The sequence below is a fragment of the Eleutherodactylus coqui genome, chromosome 5, assembly GCF_035609145.1.
Source record: "Eleutherodactylus coqui strain aEleCoq1 chromosome 5, aEleCoq1.hap1, whole genome shotgun sequence".
NCBI classification, from domain to species: Eukaryota; Metazoa; Chordata; class Amphibia; order Anura; family Eleutherodactylidae; genus Eleutherodactylus; species Eleutherodactylus coqui.
In genome coordinates this window covers 173,405,677-173,422,579 of record NC_089841.1, presented here as the reverse complement: position 1 = coordinate 173,422,579, position 16,903 = coordinate 173,405,677, and positions in this window count along the sequence as shown.

Genomic DNA, 16,903 nt, shown 5'->3' with positions numbered 1-16,903 from the left:
CACAATTCTGTTCATTATACAGGAAAAGGACATTAGATATGCAGAGCTTGTTTTACTTCAAAGAGCTGCAGCTCCGATTCTATAAGTGCTACTGACTTGCTTTTGGTATCACTTTAAAGTGAAGATTCTTTTTTCTTAGCAGTGATAGAACTGGCGCTGAAGCCATTAGAACTGGCGTCGGGCATACTGAATTTATAGCTATCGCTTCAGTGTGTGGGCAAGGCATAGATATAAGCAAAGGATGAACAGGAAGCAAACATCTGTGATTCTCCTGGCTGTGCTCCTGTCCCAGAGGAGGGCGACTTGGACTTCTCTCCTTCTGTTAACAACCTCCACCTCAGTCAGAGACCTTTAGCTATTTGATTGCCACATATGGAGATTTTGTTTTCAGAAATGGAGGGAGAGGATGACCTCTTGCTTATTTAATTATGCCTCCCGCAAATGCTGCAATCATTGCCGACTGCAGCATTTAAGCAATTTACAGGGTAGAAAAAAAAATAAAAATCATGCCCCCCCACTTACAAAATAATTATACGTTGCAAAAAATAAAAAGAACGAAAAAAAATTATACCTACTTGGCATTGCCACATCTATATTATAAAATGTTACATTATTTATCTAGCATGGTAAAATTTGTTAAAAAAAACAAACAAAAAGAAAAATGCCAAGTGACTTTTTACTCTTTGGAGCGGAATTCTCTGCGCCGACATCCCATGTAGTGGCTGGTGCTGTAACTGTAGGCACGGCTCCCATTGATTTCAATGAAAGCCATGCCTCAGCCGTTACAAGCGTCGGGCACTACACAGAGGTCGGCGTGGAGACTTCCCAAGCAGCAGACCCCAGCCAATCAACTATTGATGACTTATTCTGAGGATAGGTCATCAATAGCATTTCACTGTAAACCACTTTAACTTGCAGGTGGGTGCGGTTTCATAATTTGGGTTTTATGCTTCTTAGTAAAAATATTGGTGCTTGAGCTCGGTCACATTGTAGGTGAGCAGATCGTCACAAAGGGGTTTGCGCTTCCTTCAGAACAGAGCATATTCTATTGCTAGTAACAGGATTATTTTGCCTTTCTGTATAAATGTAGTTCACTCCCCATCAGAAGACTCCAACAGCTGGGAGACCTGGCTTTCTCTACATATAAGCAATTAAACAAACCTCTGTCTGCTGCGTCAATTCAAGGAATCTAAGCCTGGTGTGTCCGAGATAGCCGGGGTGAAGAAGGTGCAGCTGCTCTCTAGGATGCATGTCAAATCACATGGGCTTTCCTTTGAGAGCTACTTTCATGCCCCGATATAACACAATCGCTTCTAGTAACTTCCCCCTGCCGAATGACGATATACACAAGTGCCCTTTTGGAAAATTTGGCAACAGCAGTTTTTTATTACACACATAGAAATTTTACATATATGAACCCCACAACTTAAAACCCATACCCATGAAGAGGAAGGGTCCCCACAGCCCCCATAAGTCTGTCACCTCACTTTTAGAGAACGTATCCCCTAGTGCCTCCCGCCACACCAAGTGACCCGGGAGACCCCATACACCAGTTACCTCCAGGATGTCGGTAAATTATTTATTGCTTTCAAAAAATCCCCAACCATGAGAGGTCGGTGGGAACAAAACATCGCTGCACTTTAATACAAAAAGGAGCTCAGATTTTACTGCGGGTCTTGAGATTCTTGTGTGCTTTTCGTTCTGTTTAGCAAAAACAATTTCTTTATTCCTTTGGCCTCTAGTGTTAAACACAATACTGGATTGTAAGGGCTAATCGCCGCGTTGCCCCGTAGCTATTAGGTTCTATTGAACCTAATAACGCAATGCTCATGGTGCGGAATTCCACCGTGGAATCACACGTGCTGCAGTCAATGGAAGCTGTCCATCACGCCATCTTCTGCTATAGCACAGCGGAAGATAGCGTGCAAAACGCTACCCCGCTCTACTGCGCATGCGCTCCAAAGCGGCATGCAGGTAGTTGGGCTGCAGATCCAGGAGGTAAGTAGGGGGTGTCTGGGGGGGGGGGGCAGCGCCGTGATGGGCTACGCTGCGGTATTCCGCTTGCGGAGCCCGTCACGGCCACTGGCACTAGGCCTAATGGAATAAAGAAATTGTTTTGGACAAACACAACTAAAAACACACAAGAATCTTTTAGGGCTCCTGAAACAGTGCGGCCGGCATGAACGTGTACATACCGTGTATATATAAAGTACAGTGTATACGTTAAGTACACGGTAGAGACACTTTAAAGCAGGGTTTTACAAGGGACACTTCAAAAAAATCTGTAATGTCTTAGTGTCTTGTTCTGCCAGTAATTAACCTAAACGTTACAGAATCTAGACCACTACAACAGAATAAAAGGTTGAGTTTGCCAAAAGGTTTTTTTTTTTTTTTTTTTTAAACAGACTTTAGGGCCCCGGCACACTAGCGTTTTTTTTAACGCTGCCATATCGCCACGAATGTCAATGGGACATTGTAATGTTAAAAACGCATCGCACAGAAATTGCAAAGCACAAACTTGCGATGCGTTTTTAACATTAGAGCGTTCCATTGAAATTTGCGTTAAAAAAAAAACAAAAAAAAACTCTGCGATATCGCAGCTTTAAAAACCCGCTGGTGTGCAGGGGCCCTTACTCAGATAGAAAACAACTTGGAATACTCTGACAAACTAGCTTGATTCTGTCGATCACCCAACCGCCCTGCCATCTTTGTAACGGTCCTGCCGTGCGCCCCAACTGGACTTCTTAACTCTTTTCACTAACTACCGCTGGGTTACAGAGGGCAGAGGTTTTCTGGATACTTGGGTGCCGGAATTTTGACGCCGTCGCGAAAACCTAAAAACGGTGATCTTTGTCGGCATGAGGATAGCTATTTAGAACAGGCACCACATTGGCTGGCGTTGGCCCCTTTTCCACCTGCTGCCCCCTTTCCTCTGGCTTTCTTAAAACATTTGGCTTCCCCGTGGGACCCGGCGTTGCAGTATAAGCAGATGTGCCTGAATTTGCAATTGCTTCCAAATTTACAATACCCCTCGTTGAACTGCCAGCATACTCCCACTCCCCGTTTGGGTGGGCCGCTGGCCGGGCCGGCTCCCTTCTGACCGGCTCCCTTCTGACTACATTGCACGGGGACTATAATCGGCGCCCACAGGTCTTTCTCTTTCTGGTCCCACCTGATAAAAGGGCGTACGGCCTTTCTCTGTCTGAACTGCTCGTCGTACCGCAGCCAGGCCTGGCCCGCATGCGCTCTGTGAGCCTCGCAAATCGTGTCCAGATAGCAAAACAGCGCAGGGAACTGCTCCGGGGCCTTCTCCCCAACCACGCTGGCGAAGATGGCGAACGCCTGCAGCCAGTTTGTGAACGTCTGCGGGATCAGGCGCCATGTTCGCTCCTCTTCCTCCCCACATTCTGTTGTCTTCCCTTTGTCCAAAATAAATTTTTCCAAAGGGAGGAGAGAAAAAAGCTCCACATATTCACCCCGCCAGATCTTGTCCCTCACCTCTTTCGTCAGGTGCGCCCCTAGCGGCCCCGTGGAGCAGACCTCCCCTCCAGCTTCGCCATCCATCTGTCCCCCTAGTTCAGTCTGCACCTCTACGCTCACCATCTGGTGGTCTTGGACTACTGACAGTCCTGGTGGGACGGTAACGGGGCCTGAACCCTTACGACATGGTGCCGAAATGTTGCCAGCTAATGCACACAACTTGTTGGCTCCGCGCTCGCTTGCGCCAGCCTCTGCACCCGCCTCCTGGCTGTTACAATGTAACGGTGAAGACCTAGAGGTACTGTCACCTGGCCGCACAGGCGCTGCAAACCCGTCAGCCGTTGATCCTCCGCTCCAACACGCCTCCTCCCCTTCTTGGCTCTGCTCATCCGACATGTCCAGGTACTGTTCCAAGTGCAAACACGACTGTGATCCAGCCACCACCTCGGACGGCTGGCCGTGCCGCCATGAGTCTGTAGTAGGCTCCGCCCCCTCATCAGCGCTGGGCCCTGCGTCACCGGGCACCAGGGGCTGTTTACTGACCCCGTCTGTGCCTCTGATGGTGAGGGCTGCAGGGGACGTGGATAGCCCGGCCTCTCCAAGCCATGTGCCGCTAGGCCCCGCCCCGTTTCCGGAGCAAGTCCCAGCGTGTGGCACAACACCGCTCCGGCTGCTTGTACTTTCCCCGGCCCTGCAGACCTCTCTGGTGGCGGATGGTGTGGGGGACTGTAAGGCCACAGGAGACTGGGGAGAGCCGGTCGCGGCGTGTAAGACACACGTGGTGTCGCTAGGCCCCGCCCCTTTCTCGTCGGGCTTCCCTCCGCCTGGGCTCCCCACTCTAGTGATGGATGCAGCATGGGGTGGCATGTCCGGAGAGGCCCCAGAATGGGGGCTCTCCTGCCGGCGGCGGCGTGCGGGCACAGTGTCGGGGCTCTGCCCTCTCCTCACTCTCTTCTGGCTCACCGCCGACGCTCCGGGAATCCCCGCAGAACATCCGATGGTCTTGTCCATCATCCTCTGCATCCAGGCGGCTCCTCTCTCCTCGGCCGCCGTTCGGATCATGTCGAGAAGAGCTTCCATCTAGGCTGCCGGTTAGTGGATCTTCTCCCGGAACCTTCCTCTTCCCCCAAGTGTCTTCCGAGCTCTGGCTGCGCTCCTCCTCTTCCTGTCTTTCTCTCCTCCTTCATTAGTTAACCCCCTCCTCTCCCTCTCTTTCTCTCCTCCTTCATTAGTTAACCCCCTCCTCTCCTCTTCCTCTCTTTCTCTATGTCATCACATCCTTTTGGCGCTGATGAATGTTTTGCATTGATGCATTATCATCAAAAAGTATAGAAAAGCAAATTAATCGTATTTAGACGTTTTCCCGTCTCATGCTGTATTTTGTAGAGTTGCCACGTTGTAATTCGCTGGAGATAGATATTCTGGGTTATAGTATACTAATATTCATCATGTCATTCTATGAATCTTGTTGGAATGTTTACGCTGCATTTATACGAACGTATATCGGCTCGGTTTTTACGCCGAGCTGATATACGTTGTCCTCGTGTGCAGGAGGGGGAGGATGGAAGAGCCAGGAGCAGGAACTGAGCTCCCGCCCCCTCTCTGCCTCCTCCCCGCCCCTCTGCACTATTTGCAATGAAAGGAGGCGGGGCTAAGTGGCGATTAATTAGCCCCGCCCCGTCCCGCCTCTCCTCATTGCAAATAGTGCAGAGGGGCGGAGAGGGGGCGGGAGCTCAGTTCCTGCTCCTGGCTCTTCCATCCTCCCCCCCCCCCTGCAGATGAGGACGACGTATATCGGCTCGGCGTGAAAACCGAGCCGATATACGTTCGTCTGAATGCAGCCTCAGACATTTCTGGCTAGCTTTATACCACCTGTCAGCTGACTTATGCCGCTCTCACACATGCATGTTCAAGCGCTGGTCTGCCAGGCTTCATTGAAAAAAATGTTGTACTGCAGTAAAAAGCGCCCAGTGTGAGCGTGGCTGTGGGCACGAGTGGTTTACGCATTGTGCAGCCATACACTCTGCCGGCAGAGAGCTGGTTGCGTATGGCACTGCACATGCCTGCGTATCACATGTACTTGCACAGCGTGATTCTTTTTTATGTGTTTGAGAGCGGGGATGCATATCAAAGTGCTGCGTATGATACGCTGTCCGTATGCAATATATTCTATGGATAGTGTATCATATGCAGCTCATACAAGTGTACAGGACTCACGCTGCATACGTACAGAGAGAAATAGAGCGTGCTGCGATTTATTTTGCGTATCGATACGCAGTGTCTGCATGTACATGTGCGGGGACCAATGAAAGTCCATTGACTACATTCACCACGTATCATACATGCATGCATCGCACATGAGCTACGCCGTGGAAACACGGTCGTGGACATGAGCCCCCGGTGCTGAAAAACCGGTGTGCACTATATTCGGAGCACAATGCTGTACATAAGTCTATTCTGCAAAGTCACATCTTTTTCAGCCAAAAATGTATCTAAAAGTATCTAAAACACTTATTATTAAGGCTGGGTTCACACGGGGTGTATTCCCACCGGAAATCCCGCGGTTTGGCCGCAGCAAAAACCGCGAGATTTCCGCGGCGGCTTTGAAGCGGCCCGGCCGCTCGCTTTTCCGTTGCGGCCGGCGCTCCCATAGAGGAGAGCGCGGCTGCGACGAAAGTAAACAATAAATAGACATGCTGCATCTTTTGAAACCGCGGCTGCGGCGGCCGCAGCCGCGGTTTCAGCCGGACTTACCACAGCGGATTGGCCGTCCCGTGTGGACGAGATTTCTGAGAAATCTCGTCCACATGGCTGGCTAATCCCGAGATTAGCGGCCACGGGCGGATTTGCCGCGGCTGAATTCCGCACGGCAAAACCGTGGCAAATCCACCCTGTGTGAACCCAGCCTAAAGGGCCCGTGTGGCTTGTTGCTACAGGGGAAAGTTATGGTTTATTACTAAAGACACCTATATGGTTTATTTCATTCCCAATTCCAAAAAAGTCTTATTGGCTTATTACTAAGAGGGACATACATGGCCAGTGAAGCTTATTAAGTACTACCGTAGGGAGTGCAGTGTGGCTTTCTAATTACCAAGGGGGCCAGTGTGGCTTTCTAATTACTAAGGGGGGCAGTGTGGCTTTCTAATTACTAAGGGGGGCAGTGTGACTTTCTAACTACTAAGGGGGTCAGTGTGGCTTTCTAACTACTAAGGGGGCCAGTGTGGCTTTCTAATTACTAAGGGGGGCAGTGTGGCTTTCTAACTACTAAGGGGGCCAGTGAGGCTTTCTAATTACTAAGGGGGCCAGTGTGGCTTTCTAATTACTAAGGGGGCCAGTGTGGCTTTCTAATTACTAAGGGGGCCAGTGTGGCTTTCTAATTACTAAGGGGGTCAGTGTGGCTTTCTAATTACTAAGAGAGTCAGTGTGGCTTTCTAACTACTAAGGGGGCCAGTGTGACTTTCTAATTACTAAGGAGGCCAGTGGGGCTTTCTAGTTACTAAGGGGGCCAATGTGGCTTTCTAATTACTAAGAGAGTCGGTGTGGCTTTCTAATTACTAAGGGGGGCCAGTGTGGCTTTCTAGTTACTAAGGAGGTCAGTGTGGCTTTCTAATTACTAAGGAGGCCAGTGGGGCTTTCTAGTTACTAAGGGGGCCAATGTGGCTTTCTAATTACTAAGAGAGTCAGTGTGGCTTTCTAATTACTAAGGGGGCCAGTGTGGCTTTCTGATTACTAAGGGGGCCAGTGTGGCTTTCTAATTACTAAGGGGGCCAGTGTGGCTTTCTAATTACTAAGGGGGCCAGTGTGGCTTTCTAATTACTAAGGGGGCAGTGTGGCTTTCTAATTACTATGGGGGGGGGGGGGGGGGGCAGTATGGCTTTCTAATTACTATGGGGTGCAGTGTGGCTTTCTAATTATTACGGGGGGCAGCGCGACTTTCTAATTACTAAGTTTGCCAGTGTGGCTTTCTAATTACAAAGGGAGCCAGTGTGACTGTCTAATTACTAAATGAGCCAGTGTGATTTTCTAATTACTAAGAGAGCCACTGTGACTTTCTAATTACTAAGCTTGCCAGTGTGACCTTCTAATTACTAAGTTTGCCAGTGTGACTGTCTAATTACTAAGTTTTCCAGTGTGACCTTCTAATTACTAAGTTTGCCAGTGTGACTTTCTAATTACTAAGTTTGCCAGTGTGGCTTTCTAATTACTAAGGCCGCTGTGTATCTCATTGGAGAAAAACCAAGTAATCTTGTAGAAATGATACCTTTTATTGGCTAACAAAAATACATGATGTAATAGCGAGTTTGCGAACCTCTCGGGCTCTTTGTCAGTCTTTTTGCTCTACTGGCTAACACAGTACCAAACCTTTGTTTTCATTATCTCAATGGAGAGGGGCGTGGGAGCAAGAGAAATCTGCTGCACTGCCCCGCCCCCTGCTGGGCGCTAGCTCCATGTGTGAGCCAGCTCTGCTAGCTTCTGTGCAGGAGCACGGGAGCGCGGAGACACAGGCACGAGGCATCGTTTGCCCAACACTCGTCCAGTGTAAATGGGCCTTAAGGGGCACATTGTGCCTTGTAAATTAATTAGCATGACCGTGTAGCTTCTTAAATATTCACGGGGCACAGTGTGTATCTCATTAAACATTCAGGGGGCATTGTGTATAGCACATTAAATATTTAAGGAGCACTCCTATTTTCAGGAGGCAGCGTTTCACTATTAGACCTCCTTCACATGAGCGTTAGCGTCTTCATGCTGGCTACATCATGGCTGAAAATTGCGCAAAAAGAAAAAAGCAGCAATCAAGTCCCGATCTTAATAAGCGTTTTGTCGTCCATTCAAACGGGCGTCTGCGGCATAATAGCGAGAATATACACTGCAGTGCGGAAATCCCTTGGTCGGCATAAATCCTCGAACATACGTCTTATGCTTTACTAGAGCCAGCTGTAAACTCCCTCCCCTCCTTTTTTTTCAGCTCCAATAGGAGTCTATGGGAGCTTCCAACATAGCAGGGACTAATCTGACTGCAATTTATCATTTTATTGATCTTAGCTGTGGTGCTGTGTATTTGTACCGAGGCTGCTTCTGGTACTGTATATATATGTTATGAGCTTGGTTTTAGTGCTACGTATATATGTAATGAGCATGGCTCTGCTTCTGTATGTAAGTCCTATGGTTATTTTTGATGCTGCAGTTATCTAAAGAACTTTGTTCATAGAATCATAGAATGGTAGAGTTGGAAGGGACCTCCAAAGTCATAGGGTCCAACCCCCTGCTCAGTGCAGGATTCACTAAATCATCCCAGACAGATGTTTGTCCAGCCTTTTTTATTTGAACACTTCCATTTGAAGGAGAACTCACCACCTCCCGTGGTAACCTGTTCCACTCATTGATCACCCTCACTGTCTAATATCTAATCTGTGTCTCCTTCCTTTCAGTTTCATCCCATTGCTTCTAGTCTTTCCTTGTGCACATGAGAATAGGGCTGATCCCTCTGCACTGTGACAGCCCTTCAGATATTTGTAGACTGCTATTAAGTCTCCTCTCAGCCTTCTTTTTTGCAAGCTAAACATTCCTAGATCCTTTAGCCGTTCCTCATAGGACATGATTCGCAGACCGCTCACCATCTTGGTAACTCTTCTCTGAACTTGCCCCGGTTTTTCTATGTCTTTTTTAAAATGGCGTGCCCAGAACTGGACACAGTATTCCAGATGAGGTCTGACTTAGGCCTCTTTCTCATAAGCGTATATCGGCTGGCCGTTTTTTACGGCCGACCGATATACGCCGTGATCTAATGCATTGGATTCCATTGTATCAGATCACATGGCCGTATTCCTGAGACGTATAAACGCCCGGCCAGCCAATATAGAGCCGTGCGTTTTTACGTCGGGCCCAAAAGAGGTGGGAGAGAGATTAACAGCATGGCTGCTAAACTCCCTCCCTCTGCTTTCTTTCCCCCTCGCAAGCTCACCTCTGCTTCCCTCCCCGCCGCTTGTCGGCTGCCAGCAGTGAAAGGAGGTGGAACAGGTCGGAGCTTTGCTCCGCCCCCGTCCAGCACCCGCTCATTGTAAAGAATGAGCAGAGAAGAGAGCAGAGGTGAGCCTGCAAGAGGGAGGGAAAGGGGCGGCGGCATGGTGACCTCAGCGTATATGCACCGGGGCCCATGCTGTGTGAACGGGCGCACAAACGGTAGCTTTGTGCGCCCGTTCATGAGCTTCTATGCCCCAGACGGTAGCGTATAATGGCCGGCCGTGAAAACGCCGGCCGATACACGTTCGTGGGAAAGAAGCCTTAGGAAGAGTAAGACTTGAGAAAGACCTGCGAGTCGAAACGTTGCCTGTCTGTTTGATTGTAACCTCGTTACTGCTGCAGATTTTGACTGAAATCAGCCGCGTATCCACAGCTGATTTCATACTACTAGACTGACCCAATGTCCGCTACGCGAATGTTTCAATAGTGGTGGTTGTGAACGTCTAAATCTGCGTGGTTAGGTGGTTATTTAGAGTGTCACTTTGTATTTGGAGCAGATATCTAATATAAAAAAGCCTACAGGTCTCTCTCTGTTTGTCTTTCTCTCTGTCTCTTTCTCTCTGTCTGCCTCTCTCTATCTGTCTCTTTTGTTGTCTGTCTGTCTCTCTGTCTGTCTGTTTCTGTCTGTCTATCTCTCTCTATTTCAGACTCGGCATTGCTCTGTCTGTCTCTTTCGTTCTCTTTCTGTATCTGTCTGTCTCTCATTCTCTCTTTCTGTCTCTATTGCTCTCTCTCTGTCTCTATTGCTCTCTCTGGGTCTCTATCGCTCTCGTTCTCTCTGTCTATCGCTTTCGTTCTCTCTATCGCTGTCTCTATTGCTCTCTCTCTGTCTGTCTCACTATCTCTCTCTGTCTATTGCTCTCTCTATCGCTGTCTGTTTCTCTATCACTCTGTCTCTATTGCTCTCTCTCTCTGTCTGTCTCACTATCTCTCTCTGACTATTGCTCTCTCTATCGCTTTCTCTGTGTTTCTATCGCTCTTTCTCTCACTGTCTCTCTACCGCTCTGTCTCGATTGCTCTTTCTGTCTCTGTCTCTCTATGGTTGTCAGTGACCTTCCTGCTTAACTACATTGTTCTGCCATCTACTTTTAGAACTTCATCCAGTGTGTATGACATTCAAATAAAGAGTTTAGCTTAGTCACTGATTTAATTTTATATAAATAATTCAAAAAATGCGCACAAACACAAAAACCTTTTTAAAAAAACTGAAAAAATCTATATTACATAAAAACCTTACATGATACATCATTTCTAAAGGTAAATTTGAATTCTACACCCAAAAATCCATAAGAATTGATATATCACACACCAGATGCAAAAATGCTGTTGAGCAGTGTAACTGATCGCTGATCTTTCAGCATGCTGAACGATCGGCAATCAGTGACGGCTTAACGAAAACTGCACGATGACAGTGCAGTTAGACACAACGATTATCGCTTAAAAGACGTCTGTGAGCGATTTTTGAGCGAAAATCGTTGCGTTTAAAAGGGCCTTAAGAAGAAAAACATTTTACATAGTAATGAGCAAATCATTTAAAGATTACCTTTAACCCCTTAATGACATGGCCTATTTTGGGCTTAAGGACGCAATAATTTTTGGCGGATTTTCTTCTCTGTTTATCAAAAGCCATAACTTTTTTATTTTTCCGTCGACGTGGCCGTGTAAGGGCTTGTTTTTTGCGTGGCGAACTGTAGTTTTTTATCGGCGTCATTTTTGGGTACATTAACTATATTGTAAAACTTTTAATTTTTTTTAATGATAGCAGGGAGAGAAAACGCATCAATTCTGCCATAGATTTTTTAATTTTTTTTTTACAGCGTTAATCATGCAGCATAAATGAGACATTCCATTTTTTCTGCGGACCGGTACTGTTACAACGATACCAAAATTCTTACATTTTTTTTTTAGGTTTTTCCACTTTTCTGCAATAAAAACCCTTCTTTTGGAAATATTTTTTTTCTAAATCGCTGCATTCAAAGTCCTATAACTTTTTAATTTTTTTATGTACGGAGCTCTATGAGGGTTTATTTTTTGTGAGACGAGCTGTAGTTTTTATTGGTACCATTTTGGGGTACATACGGCTTTTTTGATCACTTTTATTGTGTTTTTAGTGAGGCAAAATGCTAAAAAGTAGCATTTTGCCTCAGTTTTTTAGCGTTTTTTTGGGGCTTTTTTCCGTGCACAGTCAAAGGCATGTGCAACTTATTGTACGCGTCGTTACGGACGCGACAATACCAAATATGTGGGGTTTTATTTTTTTTTTACCTTTTTCTTTGCTAATCTAAGAAAAATCATTAAAAATGGTTTTTTTACTCTTTTTTTACATTTTTTTTAAATTCATTTTTTTAATCTTTGTTTTTTTTACAACATTTATGTCCCTCTGAGGGACTTTGACCACTGCCCTGATGATCGCTGTGATAAGGCATGGCAGAGCTACTGCTCTGCCATGCCTTATCACTTATGCAGCGATCTCAGGCACTGGTAACACAGGACGACAGTGCCTGGCGTCCTGTTACCATGGCGACAGCCGGGCTCTCGCGATAACATTGCGAGAGCCGGCCAAAGACACAGAGGGAGCACGCTCCCTCTGTGAACTCTTTCCCTGCCGCGATCTACTTAGATCGCGGCAGGGAAGGGGTTAACAGCGGGGGGGGGGCATCTCTGATGCCCCCCCGCTGTTGCAGCGGGACACCGGCTGTGACTGACAGCCGACTCCCGCTGCAGGATAGCGTGGGATCATATGTGATCCCGCGCTATCTCTAGGACGTAAGTTTACTCCCTGGTGCGGGAAGTACCCCGCTCCCAGGACGTAAACTTACACCCTGGAGCTGGAATGTGTTAAAGGGGTTTTCTATGGAAAATACTATTGATGACCTATCCTCAGGATAGGTCATCACTAGTTAAACGACTGGGGTCTGTCTCTATGGGCCCCGACCGATTAGATGATTGGGCGCAAGCTGTCAGCACTGCAAATTCACAGAGGTCGGAGTGGAAGCAGTGGAAGTCTCTGTGCCGACCCCTGTAGTGGCCGGCGCTTGTAACTGCAGGCACAGCTCGCGTTGATTTCATTGCAGTTTCAGCGTCCCGCTTAGCTGATTGGTTGGGGTCCTGAATGACTTATCCCAGCCGATCAGCTATTGATGACCTATCCTGATGACAGGTCATCAATAGTATTTTCCACGGAAAACCCCTTTAATTGCAATTCCATTCATTTAGCATGATTCTAAGGGGTTCTCCCCACAAAGAACATTTATCAGCTATCCACAAAATAGTAACTGTTATATCACTAGTACAGAAGCCCCCAGTTACACAGTGGTGAGGAATTTGTTGTACAGTGCTCAAATAGTATCATACCCTGCCTAAATAATTGACTGAGCAGAAAGGTGCTCATATAGTTCTGCTTTAGTGTGCATTCACACTAGCAGAAGTACTACGGATTTTCCACAATGGAAAATCAACGGCAAATACTGCTGCATTTCTGCATCAAAAACCGCCTGTGCAGATTTTGACTTGGATTTAGCTGTGGATGTGCAGCTGATTGCAACCTCCACATAATGTCGCTCCTCTCACCTGCACATACTGAGCGCTCACTGGCAGCACTGCTGTTGAGCACCGCCGGGTAGGTGATGCAGAGGTGTGAAGCCTGTCATTTGGGGAAAGATTGCGGCGCCCAGTAGCGGTTGCTTGGTTACAATTTTCGCTGCTCTCTTTGTGATGGCAGTAAGCGCTAGGCATGCAGAAGTAAGAGGAGTGCCGTTATACGCAGGCTGAAATGAGCTGCTGATCTGCCATAATCAAATTAAAATCCGCACTAGCGCTGTGGACTTTGACAGTTTTTGATGCAGGAAATTCTGTGGATTTTGCAGCAGATTTTCCTCTGAGGAAGATCCGCAACAGATCCGCTACGTGCGAATGTACTCTCCGGCTGTATTGCCGGCTCCATTGAATTCAATGGGCTAACATCGTTCTGCCGGGACAAGGTGAGTATATATATATATTTTTTTTTTTTACACATTTCTGGATGAATTGCAGGGAAGGGCTTATATATTTAAGCCCTTCCCGACAATTCATTCCGCGCTCGCCATCAGGCCATTGCTTTCAATGGAGCCGGCTGTATTGCCGGCTCCATTGAATTCAATGGTCAGTGCTCGTTTAATCGAGACGAGTACCGCGTGGTGCTCGTCTCGAGTAACGAGCATCTCGAGCACCCTAATACTCGAACGAGCATCAAGCTCGGACGAGTATGCTCGCTCATCTCTAACCATAACTCATGAACGCTTAGAGCAATTTCAACCAAACTGGGTACATATATAACTCACCCCATGGGGACAAATTTTGGGGGGTATAAGACAACTAGAGATGAGCGAATGTGCTCGTTTAGGGAAAATACTCGAACGAGTATCGCTTTTTTGGAGTAACTGTCTACTCGGGCGAAAAGATTCGGGGGCAGCGGGGGGAGAGAGAGAGCTCCCCCCTGATCCCCTCTTCTACCACCCGCTCCACCCCGCCGCCCCACGAATCTTTTCGCTCGAAAAAAGCGATACTTGTTCGAGTGATTGCCCTAAAAGTGTTTGTTCGCTCATGTCTAAAGACAACCCCACTACCCCTGGAATTGCACTTGAGCAGATGTTTTTTATTTCACGGTCTTATCTAACACAGATGACCTCCTCATGATGCACTAATCTATTACACAGATGACCTCCTCCTCCTCAAATACTAATATATTACACAGACCTCCTCCTCAGGGTGCGTTCACAGGAGCATGTTTTTGTGCGTACTTAGGTGCGAACATACGTCCGCACCTAGGTACGAGCAAAAACACGTGTGAACACAGCTGCGTGCTTGTTGTCAATGGAGCCGCAGCCGGCGGCTCCATTGAAAACAATGCTCTGCCAGCCCCCTGCATTCTTTTTCAGGGAAGGACTTTACATATAAGCCCTTCCCTGAAAAAGAAACATTTTAGTGCACAAAAAACAAAAAAACGTACCTCTCCGCCGCTGCCGTGACCCCCGCGGCATGAAGAACACATCTGCCGCATGTGGCAGATGTTTCCTTCACCCCCACTAGTTAAAAGAATTCCCTGCTGCTACATCTGCCAAATCTGTGGCAGATGCAGCAGAGGAATTCTTTAATTCTCAACCGCACCTGTCACACATGACAGCTGCGGTAGAGAATCCTGCTGCCGACATCCCCGTCAATGGCTTCTCAGGGAAGGGCTTCATAAGCCCTTCCCAGAAAATGCCATTTAAAAAAAGTGTATAAAAGGAAATCAATACTCACCTCCCTTCAGCTGCCGGGGCTCAGCCCCGACTTCTGGCGCTGTCCCCGGCTCCGTAGTTCTGAGCTACCAGCAGGCGGGGATTTTAAATCCCTGCATGCTGCTAGCTGAGAACTATAGAGCTGGGGACAGCGGCAGAAGTCGCCGCTGAGCCCCGGCAGCCGTCAATGGCTTTTCAGGGAAGGGCTTCATAAGCCCTTCCCTGAAAAGCCTTTTAATATAGAGTAAAAAAAAAAACCTATACTTACCTGCCGGGGCTCAGCCGCTACTTCTGGCGCTGTTCCCGGCTCTGTAGTACTGAGCTATCAGCAGCCGGGGATTTAAAATCCCCGCCTGCTGGTAGCTCTGATTGTGATTGGCTGAGCAGTTCAGCCAATCACAATTAGAGCTACCAGCAGGCGGGGATTTCAAATCCCTGGTTGCTGATAGCTCAGTAGCACTACCGAGCCAGGGACAGCGGTAGAAGTCGCTGCTGAGCCTCGGCAGCTGTCAATGGCTTTTCAGGGAAGGGCTTCATAAGTTCTTCCCTGAAAAGCCTTTGAAAATAGTGTGAAAAAAAATTAAAAATAATACTCACCTGCCGCGGCTCAGCCGCGGCTTCTGCAGCTGTCCCCATCTGTAGCTCTCAGCTATCAGCAGCCGGGGATTTAAAATCCCCACCTGCTGGTAGCTCTAATTGTGAGCCGCTGAGCCCTGGCAGCCGTGAATGGCTTTTTAGGGAAGGGCTTCATAAGCCCTTCCCTGAAAAGCCAATTAAAAGTAGTGTAAAAAAAATTTACTTACCTGTCGGCCGCTGCTGTGTCCCCCGAGGGAATAAAGAACACATCTGCATGCGGCAGATGTTTCCTTCATCCCCACTAGTTAAAAGAATTCACTGCTGCTACATCTGCCACATCTGTGGCAGATGCAGCAGAGGAATTCTTCAATTCTCTACCGCAGCTGTCACACATGTCAGCTGCGGTAGAGGATTCTGCTGCCAGCACTTAATTTCAGGGATGGGCTTTGAATATAAGCCCTTCCCTGAAAATCAAGTAAAAGTAGTTTAAAAAACAAAAAACATAGATACTCACCTCCCTTCAGCTGCCGGGGCTCAGCCGCATCTTCTCCTGCTGTCCCCTGCACTGTGGTCAGAGCTACCAGCAGGCGGGGATTTAAAATCACCGCCTGTTGAAAGAGCTGAAGGTGATTGGCTGAGGTGCTCAGCCAATCACAGGCAGCTCTCGCCTGTCATTCATTCGGGGAGGTGAGTATCTATTTTTTTTCGTTTTTTAAACCACTTTTACTTGATTTTTCAGGGAAGGGCTTATATGTAAAGCCCTTCCCTGAAATCAATTGCCAACAGCAGAATCCTCTACCGCAGCTGACATGTGTGGCAGCTGCAGTAGAGAATTGAAGAATTCCTCTGCTGCATCTGCCAGAGATGGGACAGATGTAGCAGCAGGGAATTCTTTCAACTAGTGGGGATGAAGAAAACATCTGCCGCATGTGGCAGATGTGTTCTTCATGGACACAGCAGCGGCGGACAGGTAAGTAATTTTTTTTTTTTACACAAAAATTTTTCTTTTTCAGAGAAGAGCTTATATGTAAAGCCCTTCCCTGAAAAAGAATGCAGGTGTGCCGGCCGACCATTGTTTTCAATGGAGTCGCCGGCAGCAGCCGCGGCTCCATTGAAAACAATGCGTGCATTCCCTATGGTGCACGCATGTCCTATCTTTGCAGGCACGCACTTGCAAAGTACGGACATGTGCACACACCATAGGGAATGCATTGTTGCAAATGCACCCTCAGATAATAATATCTTACACAGACAACCTCCTCCTCTGCTCCATCTACCACACAGCTTCCCACCAGCACTAAGCCACTATGTACCACACAGAAATGAACCCAGCACCCACTCTTATGAAAGTTGTCCAAAAGGAAATCTGTGTTGCTCATAGCAACCAATCACAGCACAGCTTTCATTTTACCTCAGCAGTATAACAAGTGAAAGCTGAGCTGTGATTGGTTGCTTTTGGCAACAAAAATTAAAGTCGGTGAGGTTTTGATTTTTAATTACGCTAGTATTACACAGACCTCCTGCTCCTCAGATAATAATATCATACACAGACAACTTCCTCCTCA